We start from the raw sequence: 22608 nt of genomic DNA, 5'->3' as shown, positions 1-22608 counted from the left end.
CCAGTAATATATATTTAAAAGGTATGGCAATTTCAACTGCCATGGGAATATTCAATTTAAAATTGGAACCGTTTCAATAAAATACAATTTAATTTCAATTAACATATCTGGGCCCATAAATTTGCCTTTTTCTTCTTTCATTTTGGTTTTGTAATCACAACATATTGGAGCCAAAAAGCCAACCAAAAAAAAAAGAAAAGAAAATAATTCCACTCCAGGGTATAATGAATTATTGATTAAGGCAGCTAGATCATTATTAATCCATATAGCAAGCCAAAACTAAATCAGTGAATGAAAGTATTTTAAACATACACTTAGAAGAAAGGTTTTTGACAAGTGCTAAAATGAATATTGAACAGAAAAATATCTAATGGTCCCTAACTCTCAGGTCAGTCCATGATCTAAATAAATTGCAATTTAGAGTCTGAATTATGTGGGTAACTGAATCCAATAAAGAAAACAACTTGTAGAAGTGCTAACACTGAAAATGCGACAGCATGTAGTCAAAGGATTTGTGAAGAATGGAAAACCTGAAATGCTTTCCTTCAAAAACAGTATAAAATGAATGTCCACTGAAGACAATGCTTGTACACAGATAATTCATAACCAAGAAAATCGAAGGTTCTCCAGCAAACAACTTCTCTCATGTCTGGAAGGTAATACTTTGGGAAAATGGTATTTTTTTTGTCATGCACTGCACAGGCCTGTGTAACAAGTGTGATTTCTGTTGCACACAATGCTGCTACTCATTTATTTTTTTAACGTAACTTAAGCCTTTCTTTAAAAAAAAGATGGGAAAGAAGAAAGTTATTTCCTTTCAGAGAATGACAAATGTGTTGTCAATGTTGTACCATATTCCTCTGATTACAGTGACCTCTGCTGCTCTCCTGTATCGCCTGTAGTTTTCAAAATGGGAAAAAAAAGAGCATAGGCTCATAATGCTTTCAGTGATGATAAATCAGAAAAATAGACTAATAAAAAAACTCAGAAAACTCAACAAGAAATCACCTAAGCCATCTATTTTATGGTCAAACTGTAAATCAAATTTGTCTCAAAAAATTGTGAGAGATATTCTTAAAATATTTATTTTGTTCCCTTACAGAAGAAAGTATGGACCAAAATTCTTCTGCTTAGAAAATATCAAACCTATAATGATCTGCATGTAGAAATCACGAAATACTAATATTACAGGCAGTCATCATAGTCAGTAAACACCAATCTGAATTTTGAAAGGAAAATATAGAACAAAACATACATTAAAAATGTTGAGCTTTGTTAGATTTTCTATAAAAATTCATACCACATTAGAAAGTTATGCTCAGAATAACGAAGTGCTCTGAAGTATATGTTAAGAAATCTACAGGGGTACTTTTACATCATAGGGCAGGGTAGGGGGCTCAATAGTGTCCACATGCCTTGCTGCCTGTCATTTGGGGCAGGCAACATGCTGGAGCAGACCAAGCTACCCTCCTCAATCCAGCTCCCGTTTGCTGCCATAGTTGAAAAGAGCCAGGACTCTTCTTCCAAATCATATCCAGGAAGAAGAGACGTTTAGAAGTTGTTAGGGCCATGGTACTCCTGAAGACATCAGATCAAGCTCATCTATGACCTCTTTTTTTCTTATTTTAATGACATAACTTGTGTGTGGAACACTTCAAAATAAATGTTTTCTCAAACAGTATCCACAGGTGAAATTTTTTTTCAGTTGCAAGACTTAAAAGGCTGACAAAATCGTACAGGGAATAATGAAAATTAATATCTATTTGAGATTTTACATGAACACTAGTAAGGGTATCAGGACTAATCAGGACTAAGTAAATCAGAAATGTCATGATCTTTTTAGAGATTAAATGTATTTCTTCTCTGAAAATGGATTCTGTCAAATAGCACTATAGGATTATGGACATTCTGTAACTCAATAGTTTTCTTGTTATTTCATTTATATTCACATTAAAAGCAGTATACATTTCCTCTAACCACAAATTACATTTCTTCACTGGGATATAAAAGTCAATTTTCTTTCTTTCACCTTTTGAAAACTGCAAGAGATGTAGGAGAGCAGCAGAGGACACTGTAATCAAGAGGAAATGGTGTGACAAGTAATAAAAAAAAAAGCTGATGTAAAATACCAAAAAAAAGAAAATAACTTTGGGATGTTGTGTCAAAAGAAAATGAGTGGAAGACGTTCAGAACAGAATATCTTATCTTCAAGTCAGGGAAAAAATATTCCTATTTTAGAGCATTTTTACCTGAATCTTAATCCAAAATACAGAGCTTTTGTCTTCAGAACTGATGGTCTAAAGCCTCAACTTCTCACACCCTTAAACTTGCACATGTGAGCTTTATTGTTAGTTCCAATCAGTCTTTTCCTAATATCACAAAATTAATGTGAGATATTCTGTTGTTGAGAAAAGTGAGTTTTTAACATAATATTTTTCTAGCAATGAAAAAACAACATAAATAGAGTTTGTAAGTTTTGGTTTTGTTTTCTGAGATTCAATTAAATTACTATGGCCTTTAGGAAAACATAACATAGTTAGAATTCACTTTGCATAGATGAGAGTGAAACAAGTATCCCTAGGGGTCATGAACCAATTAATAAAAGCAAAACAACAATTAAACGTTGCTCTGTTTGGGAACGAAGTGATTTCCATTTAGCATAGATGAGCAATAAGCAAAAGGAAGTTTAATGATGTAAAAGAAATCTTATCTCCAAGAAGTGATGCTATTATGCAAGTAAGGAAACAATGATTTAAAAATCTTCTGCCTTACACCTTTAGATATCAGGTGATAATGATGTTTTACTATAATGAATCCAATACTAATGAAGATGGACAAGACACAGTGACTATAAGAAAGAGGATCACACTACAAATCCTTTCACGCAAATTGAATTCTGAGAATAAAATCAATAAAAGGTAAGATATTAACAGAAGCAGGCAAAATTAAGGGAAACAAAACTACTCACCACACATATAAGAGGAATAATACAAAGAATATCCTTTTAATCTGTGTTATAGAGCCAAATTTATGAAACATTCTTGTTATTTTTGCAAGTATCTAGAAGGTATTATGTTAATCATTTGACAGTGAAATAGTACTACTTAATATATATTCTGACACTGAACATCTATGTTTTCCTCCAACAGCTTACCTTTTTTTCTTTAATGGTAACCATCTCTATTCCTTGACATGTGGTAGGGATATTTATCTCCCAAATTCTGAGTTACATGTTTAGACCATAAAGGATAGCCTCATTTTAGCACTCCTACACAAAAAACCTTGTTTAACTTATATATTGTTTTCCATACTGCTGTACAATGCTTTCAAAGCTTCTTTTCTCCTTCCCACTTGCTAAATTTAATGACATATCTAACTCTGTGCTAAGCAGCAGCAATCACAGCCTGTAGTCACCTGACCCTGTGAAGAGGCTCATGTGGCTGTGTTGCAGGCAGCTGTTGGCCAGATGCATACATTGAGCAGATAGAGTCATAGAAACATAGAATCAGAGAATCATTTTGGTTGCAAAAGACATTTAAGATCAAGTGCAAGGGCTAAACTAACACTGTCAAGTCCACCACTACACCATGTCCCTCAGTACCTCATCTACATGTCTTTTAAATACCTCCAGGCAGGGTGACACTACTATGTCCTTGGGTAGTCCCAGTCTGTGGGTCCCCCAGCCCCAAGACATACCGTGAGCTGCAAGTGCTGTGTCTGTGTCCCATGGCAGACTCTCAGAGGCAAGGCAAGAAGGAATATCATCAATCAAGCAGCTTCTTCTGGTTTCACAGTGTTGGTACTCTAGGACTTTTGGTTTCTGTTTCCTCCCTCCACAGAGCTTAAGGGCATTTGGCTTCTCTAAGATCATGAAGTAATGGCGACAGAGCAAGGATGTGAGAATTGATGTGGGGGAAACTGCAGAAGTCAAAGGGGAAGTGTTCTCACAAATCTTTTCCTGCTGCATGTTGTTCAGTTGGTAAATGGTAGCACTCGTCTACAGGGAGAGCTACTAGTTTTATTGATGTGGTGATATTTGGCATTTGTGGGACTTTTCCATGAAAAGTCTTCACACTTGTTAGTAGAAATGGATTTTTATGAAGTTATAGTATTCAGTCCACTTATGCTTTACATTCTGGGATGTAACAACATTTGGTACTTCTAAGGAGCTCTGCTAGAAAAGTATTTTTTTCACATTAGGCATGAACCACAATGCCTTTAACTGACCATGTATAGAACATTTGTATGTGGATTTTCCAGGAAGCTGGTTCCTCTTAGGAGTGCACAGAGTACTCAAACATCATAAGCACCTTCATTTTTTTCAGACTGAGACAGAAGTTTGTACTCACACCTGCCTAGTCAGACTTGAATAGTTAGATCACTAAAGAAGGATAATGGTAGGATTTTACTATCAATTGTCTTCTACTTGATATTCCTGTCAAACTACTAACAAGCTCTGCTTTCCAGAAGTACCCTCTGTACCCAGCAAGTGCACAGGTGTTGAGTACAGAACACAACTTTGTCAATGCCTTTTCTTCTGAATAATATTTTTAGTGCCCATGTGCAGGATAAAGTAACACATACAAGAAAGATATACATGTATGCTTAGGAACTGCCAGTAATACCAATGTTGTGCTTTCAGTTAGCTCTGCCTTTTCTGAACAGATTGTTTCTTCAGCTCAGTCAACAAGTCCTGGAATACATTTGTTTTCTCAGAGTTTCATTACATTAGATGGACATGAGTGCCTTTGTAGCTCTGCTTTCCTACTGATCAGGCAGGGTTACCTTGCAGTGGGGTAATGGAGAACAATGGCCAATATGTTTTTTACTGCAGTCTCTTTTAAAGGCAATATTTATACCATAAAGTTTGTCCGTCCTTATGAGTAAGCTGTAATTCTGAAGTTATTGTGTTCCTAGAATAGGGGAGTGGTACTGTCTCCCCTGCTGTCAGTGGAAAAATAACACACTGACAAGTTTTCCAACTACCATTGCCTGCGGTAACAGAAATGTCTCTCACTCAGCTATAGTTAATTGCTGCCAGTTACACAAGAAGAAAGCAATGATTTCCCCTTGTCAAGAATTTCTGAACCACAAACCACAAACACGAGCAGAACAAGTGGCTTCTAGCTTACAATATTGTATTTCCTGGAAAAAAATAAATAAATAATGTGGCCTCTGTACAGATTTTTGTTGCTGCCTGTCTCTATGCCCACTGCCTTGAGTGCTCTGCACTGTCACTTCCATCTCTTCTCCTGACCTTTGATTGCTTCCACTCCAGTCTTGGATCTGTCACTGGTAATTATCCATCATTTGAGTGCTGACATGTAACTAAAAGCAGAGGACACCTGATCTGTCATTGTGCTTGCTGATGAAATGTAGTGGTGTTGTACACATCAGAAAAATGCCACGTAAAGCCTAGACAGCTTTTTCCATGGTAGGGATTCTAGCAAGCTAAAGGTAAACAAAAGGACGTAAATTTTAAAAGGGTACAGTTAATTTTCAAGTAATCTTATTTTTTATGGCAAAAAAGCTTTTTATTTTCCATATTTTGGATGTAATCATAAAAAACACGTTTTCTGTTAGCAAATTCATATATGTTCTTCAGAAGTTTTCGGAACCTATTAGCATAGATAACAAATAGGAATTGTAATATATCTTCTCTGACTCTTTACATCTAAGTATTACATAAATCAGGCTCCGAACAAACAAGACAAGCAATATAAATTGAATAGTTAATATTTCTGATGCCATATCTGTCTTTTTTTGGCTATTCTACAAAAGACATTGAATTTGTTTAATATATCAGTCATTAATAATTTATTAGGTTTTAATTATAATTACAACCTCCAATACATCAAGAGAAAATATACATACATATTCACATTACTCTTCTTTCATTTGTGTTTAAGTTCTCAAATCTTGCTCATATTTCTTCCTTTTTGCTGATATCATTTTCTTATTGATTGTGACTTGACATCTTTTTCATAAAAGCGTAATCCTATTGATGTCATAACTTATTTCCGAGGTTGTTAGACATCATGTCACGGATTAAAAGAGTCCTTAATTTGAGCAGCTATACACAGAAAGCTATAAAAATCTCAAAACAGTAAATCTAACTTAATTTGTTGTGACAGAAAGCAAACATAAAGGAATTAAAACAGCAGTGACTTTAATTTGAACTGCTGTAAATGTTCATGCTTACGTGGGTTGAATTTGAATTACATAAAATCAAATTAATTTCATTCATAGACTTTTTTGATAATTGCAATTTCACTCTATATCTTTAAGGAGTCTAGTGAAAAAAAACAGGCTAATAATAGTCACCTGACAGCTTAGTCAAAATATCAAATCAGAAAGCAGGTATAAATTAAGACAAATTAATTTTTTAGATGAAGTTTTTGACAAATAAAACTTGCAAAGTGCTTCAACTATCTATCCCTGTGCTCATCCTATCCACATCTATCATAACACACAGTCTCAGAGTGCTCTGCAGAGCTTCTCAAAGTCATTTTGAATAAAGAAGGAGCACATCAGACGGTTTTATTGTTAAGCATGGATTGTTGATATCTTCCTTATATCTGATGCAACATGGCATTCTAAGGAGCAGAAACAAGGAAAACTGCCTGACTCTCAGAAATAAACTTGATAGCTCATTTCTGTGTTCTGGAAAAATGCACAATATGAGACAGCAAATCCTCTAGAGCATTTATGAATGTGTGTATTATTTGCTGCAGGGGGAGAAGGGGTTGGTGAGAGTGTTACAGATGTAATCCCATTTTTTTCTGCACAGTGGTAAAGGACAGCTTTAGAAAGAGCTATTTCTTTTTGACACTAGTTATCTGCTCATATGACTCAGGTGAATATAGTGTTCTGATGATTTGTCTTAGGTTGATGTGGTGTTTGCTGATTCACATCGGTGAATAATCATGGGAAAAAAGACAGAACTATCTTTAAAGAGATGGGAGTTAGTGCTGTTCACTAAAAAACAGATTCCTTTATTTTTTTCCATCCCATTGCTTTTGCTTTCTACAGTGGTGAAGATGTAAAGATGAAGACTGGTTTGCAGAATATGACAAATAGACTATAGATTTAAATATTTTGATAGTAGAAAAGGTTGTTACACAATGCAAAATAGGGAAGAATAGGCAGATCAGAGCAGATTCAGACGATAAACCCTTTTGAATCCAGGTCTACAACACAGGTATTTCCTTACAGGCCAGTCACCTCAACCCCTCTCATAGTCAAAGATTAGTCAAAGACTTTTTTTTCTCCATTGTGATTATAATGGGAATGTAATCTTAATTATGAAAACTATGAATTATTGCAGGTGGCAATTATTACCTTTCAAGTCTTAAATAATGTCCAGATTTAATTAAGGAAATCGTGCTCAAGTGATGACTGGCGATTTGACTTTACCCGTACTTAACAGCACACAGCAGGAACACTCAGAAAAACATCATTCTCTGGTATCAAAGAGTAATTTAACAACCATACCACTATGGATTCACTTGGCTTTCAGGAACACTTAGAAAAACATCGTTCTATGGTATCAAAGAGTAATTTAACAACGATACCACTATGGATTCACTTGGCTTTCAGTGTAATAGTAATGGTCATAAAAAACTCCTTTGGTATGCATGTGATGATAATCTCTATTCCCAAAGGTATTCTATAATGCAGCAAAAGTGAGACTTCACTTAACAGACACTTAAAATAAGATGGGTCCCTGTAAACTGTCATATACAACAAGGTTACAAGGAAATATTCATGCTTTCGAAGGAAAAGCATGACATGCTGCTGCACTCTGATACATTTGTTTCCAATATTGCCACATATTCATCTTTACAGGTCAAACACCTTGTAAGACATCCTGATAGAAACCAGTTAGCTGTGCATCTGCCTCACTGTTCTGCTCTGTCTTTCCCTAGCTGTTTTTTTTTTTGACTTTCTCTACCCTGTAATCTTCAAAGGTTTTCCCACTCTTTGTAGTTCATTAGAAAGGATAATTAATGTAAGTGGAAGGCTAGGTTAACATAGTAACTGGTAAACAGGCATTTGGTTCAGCTTGAGTTTCTCTGTACAACACTGCATTATGTTAGAGATATCCCTTCCGAGTCTGCTAATCTATTATTTTTTCCTCAGCATCAAGACAGAAAGCAGTAGTTCCTGTGTCCAATGCAGTTTGCTATCAATTTTATCAGAGTTGTTCAGCGAGTGTACAAGACAGAAACATGCACCATGTCACAACATTTGATATATGCCCCTGTAGCATCCTTGCAAAAGTCTTGGTTGTTGGAGAGTTATTCTCAGGATCCAATTCAAAGCATTGCTAGTGAATAAAATAATCTCAACTTCTCTTCAAGTTTATTCTGAACTGTTTCAAGTTTAGGAAAGCCCACATTTTAGATGCATCTCTGTCTCAGGCAGAAGTATTACTTTAATTGAGAGCTCCTGCCATTTGTTCTTGCTCCCATGGTGACACAGTAGTTACAGAAATTAGTAAAAAGTGATAATTTCCTTCCTTCCTACAATTTCCTGTGGCTTGTTCCACTTATTCTGTGAAATGAGTGTACCATGTTTTCTCCTGTAGTGGTTTGTTTTGCTGCACTTGAATCTAAGAGGGAATGTACACAGCGGCTTCCATTGAAATCCCCCTCCATAAGTGTTTCATGTACTCCAGTGACTGAATTACAGGAAAAATACTAATGAATCTTTGGTCTAGTCAAATCACTTGTCTGTGGTTCTCACTGACTTCTGTAAGAGTTTTACTGGAATAAATGATGCATAAGCAAACATCTCTTCAAAGGAGGCTGAGACATTGACCACTTCCAGGTATTTGTCCAAAATATGAGCTACTATGAAAAGTCTGTGTCTTTTAAAATGTATGTGATGCTTATCAGCATATTTTAGAGAGGGTGGACATGAAACCTACAGCAGCTGCCCAACTTTTTCCTTCCATTTACTTGTATTATCTAACAAACAATTTATAATTCAGTTGTAGTCTTATTAGAATAGTATTTTTGAGAACAAATTTTTAAATATCTTTTATATTTGGCAAAAATTTAATTCTGATATTTTTACAATATATGTGGGGTTTTTTGGTTGGGATTTTTTTTTGGTTGCAAGACTAGGGCAACTAGAGAGAGAAAAAATATTAGTCACATAAGCTAATCTGTGTATGTGAAAGTAGAAGCTTAAAGATTGTAACTCAGACTCCTTTCCGTAATTTGCACTCACTGATCAAACTCTAGTAGTCTTTCTTTAAGATACATACATTTTTCTCAGTATAGTCCTAAGAATTCTGTTTTTCTACTACATTTATTCACTGTAATCCTGGTTCTTCATGGTCTCAGCAGAGAAAGCCATAGATTGTCGCCTTCCCCTTAACTTAAAATAAAGCAGTGTCACTTTCACAGTTTCACAGCTGTATAAGAAAGGAATGTACTAAGTATATCAGCAAGAGATTTTAACTGAAGATGGGCTAGATTGAAAAATAAAATAGCAATATTGACATTAAAGAGATGACAAAATATGAGTGAAAATATAAGCTTGACTTTGAAAAATCTTAACTACATGTATGACATAATATGAGAGGTAAACTGAAAAGATTCTGAGTTCTAAACAAAAAGCTTGGTCTGGAGATTAAAAATTTCATTGAGGAAAAGTAGATCTGGGTAGTTTTTTCAGCAATTTCTATATCTAGTTGTTCAAAGCTGAAAGAGACATAGACAACAAATTCAGGATTTAGTCAGATTTAAGTTCCAAGCAACAAGAAAATGATAGTGCTCTGGAGCTATACACATCTGGAGTTACATTAATCTATTTCATGTCAGAGTTCTCTTGGCAAGTAGACTTTCACTTCTGTATCTACAAATAAAGCTCTGCATTACTTTTTTGAGACAGTGCAGGTAAGAAGTGCAAGATTTATGATCACAAGAAGATGGAGTGCAAGAGAGTGTATGTCTCAAGATAAGATAAGTGGTTAAGTGTCGTCACACTGCATAGTGAACATTTAAATACAGCAAACAATGATATCCATAGCAGGAAGTAGGGAGAGTCTCTACCTTTTTGCTCCAGCAGCTGAAAACCCTAGATAACAGTTTTCAGAATATTTTTCTATCTTTAAATGAAAATGTTACATTCTTTTCTGTCCAGAAGCAGAATTTCTGCAGGATTGAAGACTATTCTCTTTTAAGTTCTCACCAGCTTGCAAGATTATCAGCTCTAAGTTGATCCTGTACTGTCTGATAGTAATGTGTAGGTTTGTGTTTCTGCTGTGGTTGTGTTGTTTACAAAACTTTTGTTTTGCTTTCTTATTACTAAAAGTGTGTAACAGGATTATCATATGATTACAGGACTATAGTCACCTGAAAATTTTGTATCTTGATTGATCAGTAGGATGTAATACAATGGAATACCTATGAGACGATATTCAGTTTCATAGATTGGCAGTGTAAGATATTGTAACTCTGAAGAATACATGAGTGTCATCAGTGCTGACTCACCCATGAACACTGCAATGATGACTGACACTGAGAAAATTATTGGTTGTAAAGCTTCAGGACTTTTTTAAAATATAGAAAAAGAAAAATGGACCTTATGATGTAGAACATGTAGCGTAATGCAAAATAGACCACAAAATCTCACAGCTTCCTGAAAGTAGTGTTGATTATGTACACCTTTTTATAAAGACATGGAGACCAATGAGGCACAAGGGATGACTCTACAACACAGTAAACTGTGTCTTCTGGCAGTCTAGGCAACTGCTATGATGGTGTACTACAATGGTGGAAGTAAACATTCTGGAGATAGATATTTTCAGAGAAGTGTTTAATATATATTCTCAGAAAATAGATGCCAGCAGCAATGCTGCTATTAAAACTTCCTGGTATAGCCATGGCCTTAAAGTGAGTATTGACTTCACTACTGCACTATATTTTTTTCTGACAGATCTACTTCAGCAATATATTTCTCCTTTATTATTTAGAGTGAGAAAGACTATAAAATGGTTAAGTGTCTCAACTATGGAAATAAACCATGTGGGACTATAAATGATACCTCCCATAGGATTTATATAACTCTGTAAGACTTGCCATTCTTTCCCTGTAAAATTACAAAGACTGGTAATTACAAATATGCTTGCAATAGCAGGTCCCCACATTGATCTCAAATATTCTACCTGTGAGGAACCAAGGTAGGAACCAATAGCTCTTCAGAAAAATCAGTAGAAAACTAAGTGTCAGTGAAAAACTTTGGGTTAAATCATAAAGTAAGGACACAGCTGTTGGCCTACAGTTCACATTCTTCATCTGTCTCTGTTTTTTTCCTTAGTATCTTTATTACTATCACTTTTATCACTATATAAAGTACTAACTAAATTGTAAATAAATTCTTCCCATAAGTTCTCTGAAGTTTACTTTGTGTATTCTTTCTTGAATGCACCATCAATAAATGGTATTGTATTAAACTGGTATTACTGGCTGTTTAAGTGCAGGGAGCTGTGTTCTTCTCTGCATGCTTTAGAAGTGACAGAGTCTGTCTTTTAACCAGTAAGCCATTAATATCACTAATCTCCACACACTTACATACTTGAAAATTTATGCAATTTCTGTTATTGTCCTCATGACATTAAATTAGAAACTTAAGACAATAAGACTTGTGAATGACATCTTTCAATGTTGATGCATTTTGCATTTCCCCTGTAGTGCTAAAAATCTCATGCCGTGTTATTGACTGCCTTAATTTACAGAGAGGTGGGTAAACTGAATGGATGGGTTATGGAGATTAACTACTTGGATAGAGCTGAAGAAGGCCTTGTTCTCTGTTTAATGTGACAGCCTCCTTCCTAAAGAAATACAAAAATGACAGCACCTGCCCTTACTGTTTGTTAAGCTCATCTGCATCTTTTTCAATTATGAAATAACTCATCCTAGAAACCCAAGGGATGTGAATTATTAACTCATCTAAGAAACACTTGTAATATAATGGAAAATCACAAGATTAATATCAACTGTGCAGTGAATATACGTTTTAAGCTTTATTCTGAAAAGACAGAGGCTGCTTTTTATGTATGGATACACAATGCAAACAATTTCAATGATTTTCAAAAATAATCAAAGGTAAATAGACAGTATAAACCAAAAATAATTTATTAGATGGTTCTGTCTTTAGACTGTTAAAATTGATAACTAGATAACACAAAATCAGAAATACTACATATGGAAGGCACTATCTTTAGACTGTGATCATTGTTTTTCAGAAATATGAATTTGTATCTAGAAATTTGAGGCAAGATTTTAACACAACTAGGTTTGAGATTGTTCAATACACTTCACTGGTCTGCATTGTTGAGTTTCTTAGAAGGAAGAGGCTAAGCTCACCAACTTGATGGATGACTGTTACATAAAATCATAGGAGCAGAGCTAATCCTGGGCACAGGATTACCTTACCTATAGCAGTATGACTGGAAAATCGATAGAAGAGCTGTTCATCACTGTTTCGTTTGTAATTCAACATCTAAACAAGACTGCAGGAGTCTGACCATCAATGCCTAGGGTGTTTGTACATCCAAAGAATGCAGCATATTTTAATTCTGCTTCAATTTCTTTGTAATGTAAATTTAAATTCAGTGGAATTGCTGTTGTTTAGCTGGCTTTTTAATTTTTAAAATTTAAAAATATTGATTAATTCATTTCACAAAACTAAAAATATGTGCAAAATAATTTCAGACTTTTTTGTTTCTAGGTATAATATCAATTACCTTTTTCAATGATGTTTACAAGAATGCTTTATCATAGCACTTGCTCAATAGATCAAAATCTTTAATCTAATAAAAACATGTTATAATTCTATAAATAGAAAAATGACTGCTAGAGTCTGACCCTTTGCAGTTTTATATTTGGACAAAAACTATATCAACACAATTTCATCTTTTCTCTTATTTTAAAAATAATTTCCAAGGAAATTTGTTTAGTGGGAAGTTTGACATCATTAGTAGTAAATTAAGACTGTTTAATAAGACTGTTTAATAATCAGTAGTACTGGAAAATAGTCACTGCCTAACCTGAAGTGTCTCATTGTCACTTCTTCAATTTTGCATGTTATTAACTGAATCTGTACCTTGTTAACTTGAGTAGGGTTTAATTTATGTATATTAGATGATGATTTACCCTGAAAGGTTTCTTGAGAAAGACAGTATTATTAACAAAACTGGCAATGCTGCTTTACAATAAAGTCTGCCAGGCACTTAATACTTTAAACCTGTACATAGAAACTGTTTGGAAACTGAGCTATCCATTTATCAGCCACAGTGGTGGGCTGGAAAAGTGAAACGATCTTTTTATAGCTATAATGTATAAGATGGAGCGTTTGTAATACACTAAATTCTCTGCTGGTGTGGTAGAGAGGAAGGACCATAATGCTTTCAGTTTGTTAGCAAATTAATATCTGTGTGACTGGAGCAAACCCAATGGTAGGCAGAAAGAAAGTAGGTAAGAAATTATTCATCCCCAGGAGTTTAAACTTGAAAATACTCTAGCAGAGAAGACATCATCTCTGGCTTTACTTTTTCCATCGGACCATATGGAAGTCAATTATCCTAGACTTTAATATAGTCCTTATACTTTGTACAATGTTTTCAGCTTTACAGGCACTTAGTTATCTGTTTATTCCTCATTTTCCGTGTTAAGTCTTACTAATTTCAATCTGTTTTCTTGCCATAATTCCTATATCTCTCAGTGAAGTTCATTGGAACTGGAGTATTCCCCACAAATATCTTTAGTTTTCATTTGAACCCCTCACAATGCTGCAAAAAAATTTTCTTGCAATCATCTGCCCAGCTCCTGGCATTTCTGAAGATATTCAAATAAGGAATATCTAGTGAATTGATTTGATAATAGGAAGATTAACCAATGTGTTGGTTATGCTAACACATTTTTCAGGCTAAGGTAGTTAATCGTTCAACTTATCCAACTAAGAATCACGCAAGTGTGTACGTGTGTGTTATAAGGTGGAAGGGTTATTGCTTTGTTTGCATCCAGTACATCAACTTTTAGTATGAGCTGGCTATAAAAGCAAAATATGTCCCTTGAGCTATTTTTAACTGGTCTACAAAATAGAAAATACTTGTACTTATCAGTATGCGTATATGTATAAAGCTGGATTTTTCTCAGCAAAAGGAGTAAACTACATAAAGTAGTAACACAAAGAACAAGCAAAAGTATCACAATGACATAGACATATTCAAGGTTATTCTGAGTCTTCCTAATGACTCACAGTGTCTTGCCATAGAAAAGATGTTCTAGCTGAACCATAGCTTTTGAAACCAGAAGTGATTAATTGCTTTGGAAGAAGCAAAAAGCTTTCACTTTGGGGACTATGGTCTACATACTACAAGAGTCTTTCTGACTTTCAAAAGCACAGCTATAAGGTCTTAGCCCTGCTTGAGGCAATGGAAAGGTAACCATTGAAGCTATTGGACTCAGGATTCTGAGTTAAAGAAATAGAAAAATATGATTTTTTTTTTAAAGTTAATACAAAGTATTTTAAAAATATGATTAATGAAAAAAATCAGTGAGAATAAATGGCTGCAATAGTTAATGAATCAGAGGTTATCGACTGAATCATATTTAAAAAACACAGTGCAAATGACCTAAATGCTGGTTTATCTTAGTTTTTGCAGCACAGTTCTATCTTTATATTAAGTGGATCCCTACCACTCTACATTTTAATGGCAAAAACAACCTTGTTCTTCCAGTTATTTTTCTGTTTCTGCATTAAAAAAAGTACTTAAGCGGATTCCAAAGCAAAGCTGACCAAAAGAACAATATACATCTCTTTTTCTAATGAACTACTATGTTTATTATTGCAATAATTGAAGTTTCTGATGAAATCCACAACTACAGAAGTGAGTAGAACCTTGTAATGTTTTTGAGTATCTGTATTGCATGTGTCATATGCAGCAGCATGCTGCCTTCTGGTTTTGGTCTGTATGACTCTCACGCATTACACTATGAGGCCTTGTGCGTGCTGTATGAAACACTGCAGCAGTTCAATTTAAACTCCTTCTATTCTGATTATATTCTAAAATTCAGAGATACAAATGTGTGAATGATGTACAAGAGAAGATCAAGTGGGATGATTAGATCATCTATTCTACCCTGTATTTCTGCAAACTATGTATATGTTAAAACTTTAACAAATAACAGCTTACTGAATTAGTAAAAATTTACCTCCACCACTATTGTTTCAATTAAAAGAGTTATTTTTCATTTCCTGTCTGAAAGCCTCTTGTATGAAATGATTGGAGCAGAATGCCAGATGCATTACCCTCCTGAGAAAATCCATAGAGATTTTATCAGCATGAGATGTGATTATTCTTCTGTGGGTGCTATGTCTACTGAAACTCATCATTAATATTTCTAAAGTGTTCCAATTATACAATGTCACTTCCAGTTATTAAAACTTCTACAAGTTTCAACTTTTGAATAAGTGGTGTTTTTTTGTGTCTGCAGGCAGCGATTGGGTTGCAGAGAGCAAAGGGAATTAGTTGATTTATTAAACAGATGGTTATTGCTGCTTTCTTAATAAGACTTGAAGTAAAGCCTAGCTAAGCTGTTTATATTCCAAGCTGAGTGCCTTATCTGATATTTAGGCTCTTCCTCATGCCTCAACTCTTCTCCTTCTGGACTTCGGAGTGTTTTTGGAACATGACCAGATTCCAGTGTGAGAGCTAGATGTTTTCCTGCTTTAAATGCTGGGGTAAGAGGCATTCCTATTGGATGACATTGTGGTTACAGTTAAGAAGCCAGGCCTCCTAAATCCTGGATCTTGGCTCTACACAGTAAACTATGATATAGGCAGCATGCATTCTCTTGTCAGGTGGTGGCTTGACATAATAGAGTGTGCTTTGAGTGTTGAGTATTCCTAGAAAAACCTGGAAACTTAGTAGCAGAACTAGATACTCACCTGAGAGTGCTACCATATATTTGCCAAGTTCAAAGAAGAAAACAGTTACTCTGGGGAGAGTGCAAATGCAATGCTCTAATCACATAAACAATTTTTTGGTATCTCAGGAGGGTATCTGAGTTATCCTGGTGAGGTGAGTGGAATATTTGGGATCACTCGGGTGCCTGAATTTCACTTACATGCCTCTGGAAGCTACTAAGTGTTCTTTAGACCTTGCTTTAGCTGCTTTGAATAACACAGAAGTAAAATTCTGTGAAATTGCTTACTGTAAATTATTTACCAACATCAGCTTTAGGAAATGTGACTAAACTTAAAACACAGTAGGAGAGATGTGCTATAAAAAGGGAGATTTCCAGCAGAAGAGTAGTTTTACAAATTATACTCTTAAGAAGCTGCAGGCCTTACATATTTCATGCCTAATGTTGCCCCTTGCTCTTCAAATATTATACCAATTTTTTTCTGACCAGTCATTGCTGCACTTCCTCATCTGTTTAGCTATTTGGATCCTGTGGTGGCACATACATGGTATCATCACAGAAGTGCCTAGCCTTTTTTCCCAGCTGTCACATGCAGGACTTCAGAGGCAGCAGGGGAAGAAACAGTGTGCTGGTAAGGTTTGTAAAACTACTGGGCAGCATTGCTTTGTGCTGCTAAAAGGATCTGCTGCAGTTGGAGGAGAGAATTAGCTTCCTTTGGAAAAAAAAAAAAAAAGAAAGAAAGAATCTGACATTTAATCAACAGGGAAGAGAGAAATAAATGAAATAACTATGTAAGGATCCAGTTGATATTTCTGCTAATTGTTCTGGTAGGAGGCAATCTCATCTGAACTCTTTTCTCTCTGTTAAAAGGCTACTGCAAGAAAATAAAGAAAAAAGCTAGTATGAAAGACATTATCAGGGACCTGATTGTCACTGACTCCAGAGTGCTTGGGTCCAAAATATTGATTCCTGTGTGCCAAGGAGGTGATGGCTGTATCGGCAGCCCTGATGCTCACTGATCTCTCCCTGCACATGTCCCTGAAGGTCATGTCTCTCTTTGGCCACAACCCAAGGATGCTGGCAACTGTTACGGGCAAAAATATCCCATGGGAATACTGAAAAGGTTCCATGATAAAATTAACCTTATGAATACCCTGGTGGCCTATTAGACAATCTTGTGCAGTGTATGTGATGATTCCCCAGCCAGGGCACTAGAGAACATCTTGCTTCCATAGACAGTCACTCGGGAGCCTTACAGGGGCAATGGATGGGACTGCCTAACTACAGACGGCCTTGGCCCCTGGTTAGTGATTAATTTTTCTCTTCTTAGCAAACAATTGCTGGAAGACAATCAGTGTGTCAGGTGGTAACCTGCTCTGAGCTGTGACTGTCACATGTTCCCTTTTGGGAGCAGATCCCTTGTCACAACACTGACTGCAAATGAAGACAAGTGCAGATCACGCTTTATACATACATGGTCTTCAATACTTTTCCATTTGCAGACTCTATATGTGGCAAGCTAGTGTGTATGATTTTTTACTCAATAAATTTAGACCTACTGAGACTCGATTGGCTTCTTTGTTTATTTATTTATTTGCTGTTTGATGAATAATTTAAGTCAACATGTCTGTTTCTATAACTGCTTAGTGAACTGGATCGGAGTACCAGCATAGCTGAAAAACAACTTGCCTAGGTTACAGGGCAGCTCCTAATTCTGACTTACCAAGTAACCACACAAACATTTGTAGCAGAATATTGCAAAAGGCAATCTGGGGACAGAAATGAGTGTCTGGGTTGCTTTTTTTTCCCCTCTCATAAGTGTTAGCTTATGATGAGCTAATACATGTGCTGAACTGTAACCTTTGTTGACTATTGTGCAGTGCCTTCAGCAGAGATCTCAGACTGTTGAGATGTTTTTAAGCACAGTATGAAAAGTACTGCCCTGAGCATAAAACAAAGCAATGGCATGCCCTTCTGCTGACTCTGACTTCCTCTGAGTAAAACATGTTGGGATAAACTACTCCTCTGTGGGTGTTTCTGCAGGATAAGGTGTTCTGTGAGTAGTACTTGTGTTGTACTCAGTGGGCATACCTCATACAAAAACCAGTAATCTCAGCAATACAGACGGTGAATTCTTTCAAGAACATGATTTAATGTGGTCTGTTCCTCAGAGCGTTGTTCTGAGCACTTCCATGAAAGACCACCTTATGATATATGATGTTCATAAAGTGCTCTTTTGGTATCTATTGCATTCCAGAAAAAGATAGATGGCTCTGTATCAGAAACTGGAGAAGATGCCTCAGTTATATGTAGTTACAGCCAGACGCCATGGTGGTAAGGCAGCCCAAGAGCAGACCCAGGATTTCAGAATTATTTATGCCTTCTTCCTCAGGAATTCCTCCTTCCTCAATTTCCGAAAAGCAAAAGTTATGAAAAAGATTTATCAAGAAATAAAAGACTTTGTAGTTATAACTGTATACAGTGTTTAGCCTTGTTATATTCAGTCCTGGAAAAGTGTAATTTACTGCCAGCTCCAAACCACAACTGTTAGTATGCTACTAAATGACCATATGTCTCAAAAAGAGACATTTGTACAAGACGTTTATGACCTAATTCTGCCACCCTTGCTCATATTGACTGCTGCTTTGATCCACCAGTAAACCAATCCCAACAGATTGAGGGGGCTGCTCTCAGAACCTCTTGATTTCTTGATGGGTCAAATTAACAGAATCACGTTTTAAACAGAAAGCAAGGGAGAATGTTTTCTCATTTCTGATGCATTCCTCAGCTTGAGTGTGTCAACAGACGGAGTGAAGATTAGTTATAAAATAATGTGGCCTCTTGGCTTAAGTAAAAAACAGTCTTGATATGTTGAGGATTTTTTGATGGCTCATTAAATGTACTCATGTGAAATAAAGGATTCTTACAGTATGAGTAAAGCACTCATCTTCAGTGAGTGTTTGCCTTTGATAGATAATGTCAGGGGGATATATATATATGTATTTGGAGAAACATGCAGAGAAATGTTGACAAAGAAATAAAATCTGTTATTTATTCTTCATAATCTAGCCTGAAATTCTAGCTGTTGATGTGCAGCAGGAGTTACTGCTGCTCACTACATTTCACATCCCGCTGAGGCTGTCTACATGGCCTTTTGCAGACTGACATATGTTCCTTTTGCTTTTTTACTGCATTTGCTCTGAAGTAGCAGCCATGTATCTGCAGCTGTCATGCCAAGCAAAGTGCTCTGTTCCAGCTGCACAGCAGGGACCAAGGTGCAGGGTGCATGATACCATGTCATCAGGCTGATCAATCTCCACGGCTTGTGGGTTCAGTAAGCTCCTTGCCAGACTCCCTTAGACCAAATGCTGAGCTCATGTAACTGAACAGGCTGATAGCCTCAATCTCTGAGGATACAGGAAAACTGTCAGATTGAAGTTATTACTTCTGCCAGTATAATACATATGATGAGGACACAAACTCATGGGCAATATTTAGCCTTAGGCATTCCTACCATGATGTTGTTCTCCCTTTTCACGAGAAAGCTCAGACAGTGTGGCTTGGATGAGTGTACGGTGAGGTAGACTGAGCAATGGCTGAATGACAGAGCCCAGAGGGTGGTGATCAATGGCACAGAATCGAGTTGGAGGCCTGTGGCCAGTGGAGTTCCACAGGGATCGGTTCTGGGGCCAGTCTTGTTCAACATCTTCATCAACGATCCGGATGAGGGGACAGAGTGTACCCTCAGCAAGTTGGCTGATGACACCAAACTGGGAGGACTGGCTGATTCCCCAGAAGGCTGTGCTGCCATTCAGCGGGATCTCAACTGGCTTGAGAGTTGGGCAGAGAAGAACCTCATGAGGTTCAACAAGGACAAGTACAGACTCCTGCATCTGGGAAGGAACAACCCCATGCACCAGTATAGGCTGGGAATTGACCTGCTGGAGAGCAACTCTGCAAAGAGAGACATCTGGGAATCCTGGTTGACAATAAACTAACCATGAGCCAGCAATGTGCCCCCGTGGCCAAGAACGCCAATGACATCCCGGGATGCATCAAGAATGTGACCAGCAGGTTGAGGGAGGTTCTTCTCCCCCTCTATTCTGCCCTGGTGAGGCCTCATCTGGAGTCCTGTGTCCAGTTCTGGGCTTCTCAGCTAAAGAGGGACAGAGAACTTCTGGAGAGAGTCCAGCACAGGGCCACCAAGATGATCAGGGGACTGGAACATCTTTCATACGAGGAAAGGCTGTGGGAACTGGGGCTGTTTAGTCTGGAGAAGAGGAGATTGAGGGGGGATCTTATTAATATTTACAAATATCTAAAGAGTGGATGTCAGGAGATTTAGACATCCATTTCTTCTATTGCATCTAACAACAGGGCAAGGGGTAATGAGATGAAGCTGGAACACAAAAAGTTCCATTTAAACATAAGAAAAAACTATTTCCCTGTTCAGATGAGGGAGCCCTGGCACAGGCTGCCCAGGTAGGGTGTGGAGTGTCCTTCTCTGGAGGTCTTCAAGACCCACCTGGATGCATTCCTATGCGACCTGATTTAGGTGGACCTGCTTTAGCAGGGTGGTTAGGCTAGATAATCTCAAAAGGTCCCTCCCAACTCCTACCATTCTATAATTCTGTGATTCTACGATTCCCTTCTCCAGCCTCCAAGTGAGGAGATTGCCTTTGGTTTTGCCCACAGGGGTATTTGGGACTCCTTATCAACCAAAACCAAGGACTGATATGAGTGAAAAATACCTATGAAAGGCTGAGGTTTTTTTCTGTATTTCAGTGACGTAATTTCCTTGATTCAGTTCACAGAGGCAAATACATTTTAGATCACTCTCCAAGGAAATGAGTCTTTATTCTTAAAATGCAGAGCACTAATGTGGTATTGCTCTTAGTCAAGCTGATGATATTCTGTATAAGTGCTGCCTGCTCTTCTCAATGCCATCATTTCCTAGCTAGCCTTTTTCTGACAAGCTGATCACTGCACAGAAGTGCTGTTGCTATTGGGCTGCACAGACGCTGAATGGATGATACCAGGATACATGTCCTTGGTTACAAGTATTCTTCTGTTCTTCAGAAGGTACTGTAGAAGTGAGTCCTACACACATCCCTCCACAGCAGAGGATTTAATACAAGAAGCACATGTTGCAGGGCTAAAAGACATCTGAATTGAAGAGCCCTGTTAGCTAGAAATAAGGCACAGTTCTATCAGCACACAAGCAGTCAGATCAGTCTGAATTTGTGGTGGGGCCTGGGAAAATTTTGCAGAAGTACCTTCTGAGATTTAATATAGCACCAATACTGTGACTTGGTTTCTATCTTACATTTGCTAGTTGTCTCCCACTATTTTTGAGAGTAGTAGAAAGGCTTTAGTATTTAGGAAGAAAGGAGGAATATCAATAGAGTCTTCAAATTCATAAAGCTCATTGTTAATTCTTTTTCTCCCTCACATATACACACTGATTGAACTCAGTAAGTTCCCTAATTATTCTTTTAAATAACAGCATTTGACATTTTCCCTGAGGGCTATGTAACAAGTCTGGCTTTACAATAAGAATGGTGTCATTAGCAGATTAATAGCTGCAATAATGCATACAGCAGCATTAACAGGATAAGTGAACTAATTTAGGTAAAATAGATGGGGTTTTGCTTTTATTCCCCCATCTTTTGTAACTTAGATTTTTGAGTGGTTAGACGAGACACAGTAAAAGACAAATCTTGTACCCGTTCTCCCTGTATTTTCTCTTTTTGGCTGACATTTTCATTTCCAGCTCTACTCTGATTTCTCCTTCCTTGTCATCTTAAGTTCTGTTTTTTCACTGAAAAGAGGACCAACAGCGTTTTACATATCCTGTTGGTTAGTGTGCAAAATGAATAACCCCACTAATGCTAGCATTTACTCAACACTTCCTCCATGATACCTCTGTAAACCAAGTAAAGGTATACTCTGTTTCTACTCTTATTAAGTCCATTTTAAAGAAATAATGAAGGGAGAAGAAGGAGATGTATTTCAAAGTGTTCATTGAACAGTTCACTAACAGGTTAAGCTGTAGGCACAAAAGTGAAGCAAGCCCTCTTATGGCAAGAAAAATTACATTTTTTATGTGTCAAATTTAAGTCGTCAGGACTAAATGTTGAGGTGACAGAGTTCAGCCTCTTGTGCTTGACAGAGAAAGAACATCTATGATGGTAAATCCAAAACCTCGTGCTTACTCACAATTGGTAATTTTGGTACTATACCCCAGATAAAGCTTACAGATGACTAGTTTACTTGATGACTGCTTTGTTTTGTTTTCTGTGAATCAATCAATACAGTCATGATGGAAAGCAAATATTTGCACCGACTTTGAAAACTTTACTAGATTGCTTCTTCTCCAATTTTCCGGAGATCCTCTGCAGCAAAGCTTCTAAATCTCAGGTTTGTTTTGCAAGTTTGAATGTGATGCATTAGATCCTTAGCCTACACATGATCCATAGGAGAGTATTTTATAACTTTGCCAAAGACACGGCAAAATGGATAACAAAACATGCTAAATGAGTCAACAACCCCAAATTTTCATATTAGGAGTTTTTTAAAAGAAACTTTGGATTCTACTCATTTTTATTAAGTGATGTTTATGTTGAAGGGAAAAAAAATGATAGATTCTAGTTTGTATGAGCAA

The sequence above is a fragment of the Colius striatus genome, chromosome 1 (genome assembly GCF_028858725.1).
Source record: "Colius striatus isolate bColStr4 chromosome 1, bColStr4.1.hap1, whole genome shotgun sequence".
Classification (NCBI taxonomy): domain Eukaryota; kingdom Metazoa; phylum Chordata; class Aves; order Coliiformes; family Coliidae; genus Colius; species Colius striatus.
The sequence above is the reverse complement of the archived record's forward strand: the minus strand, read 5'-3'. Positions refer to the sequence as shown.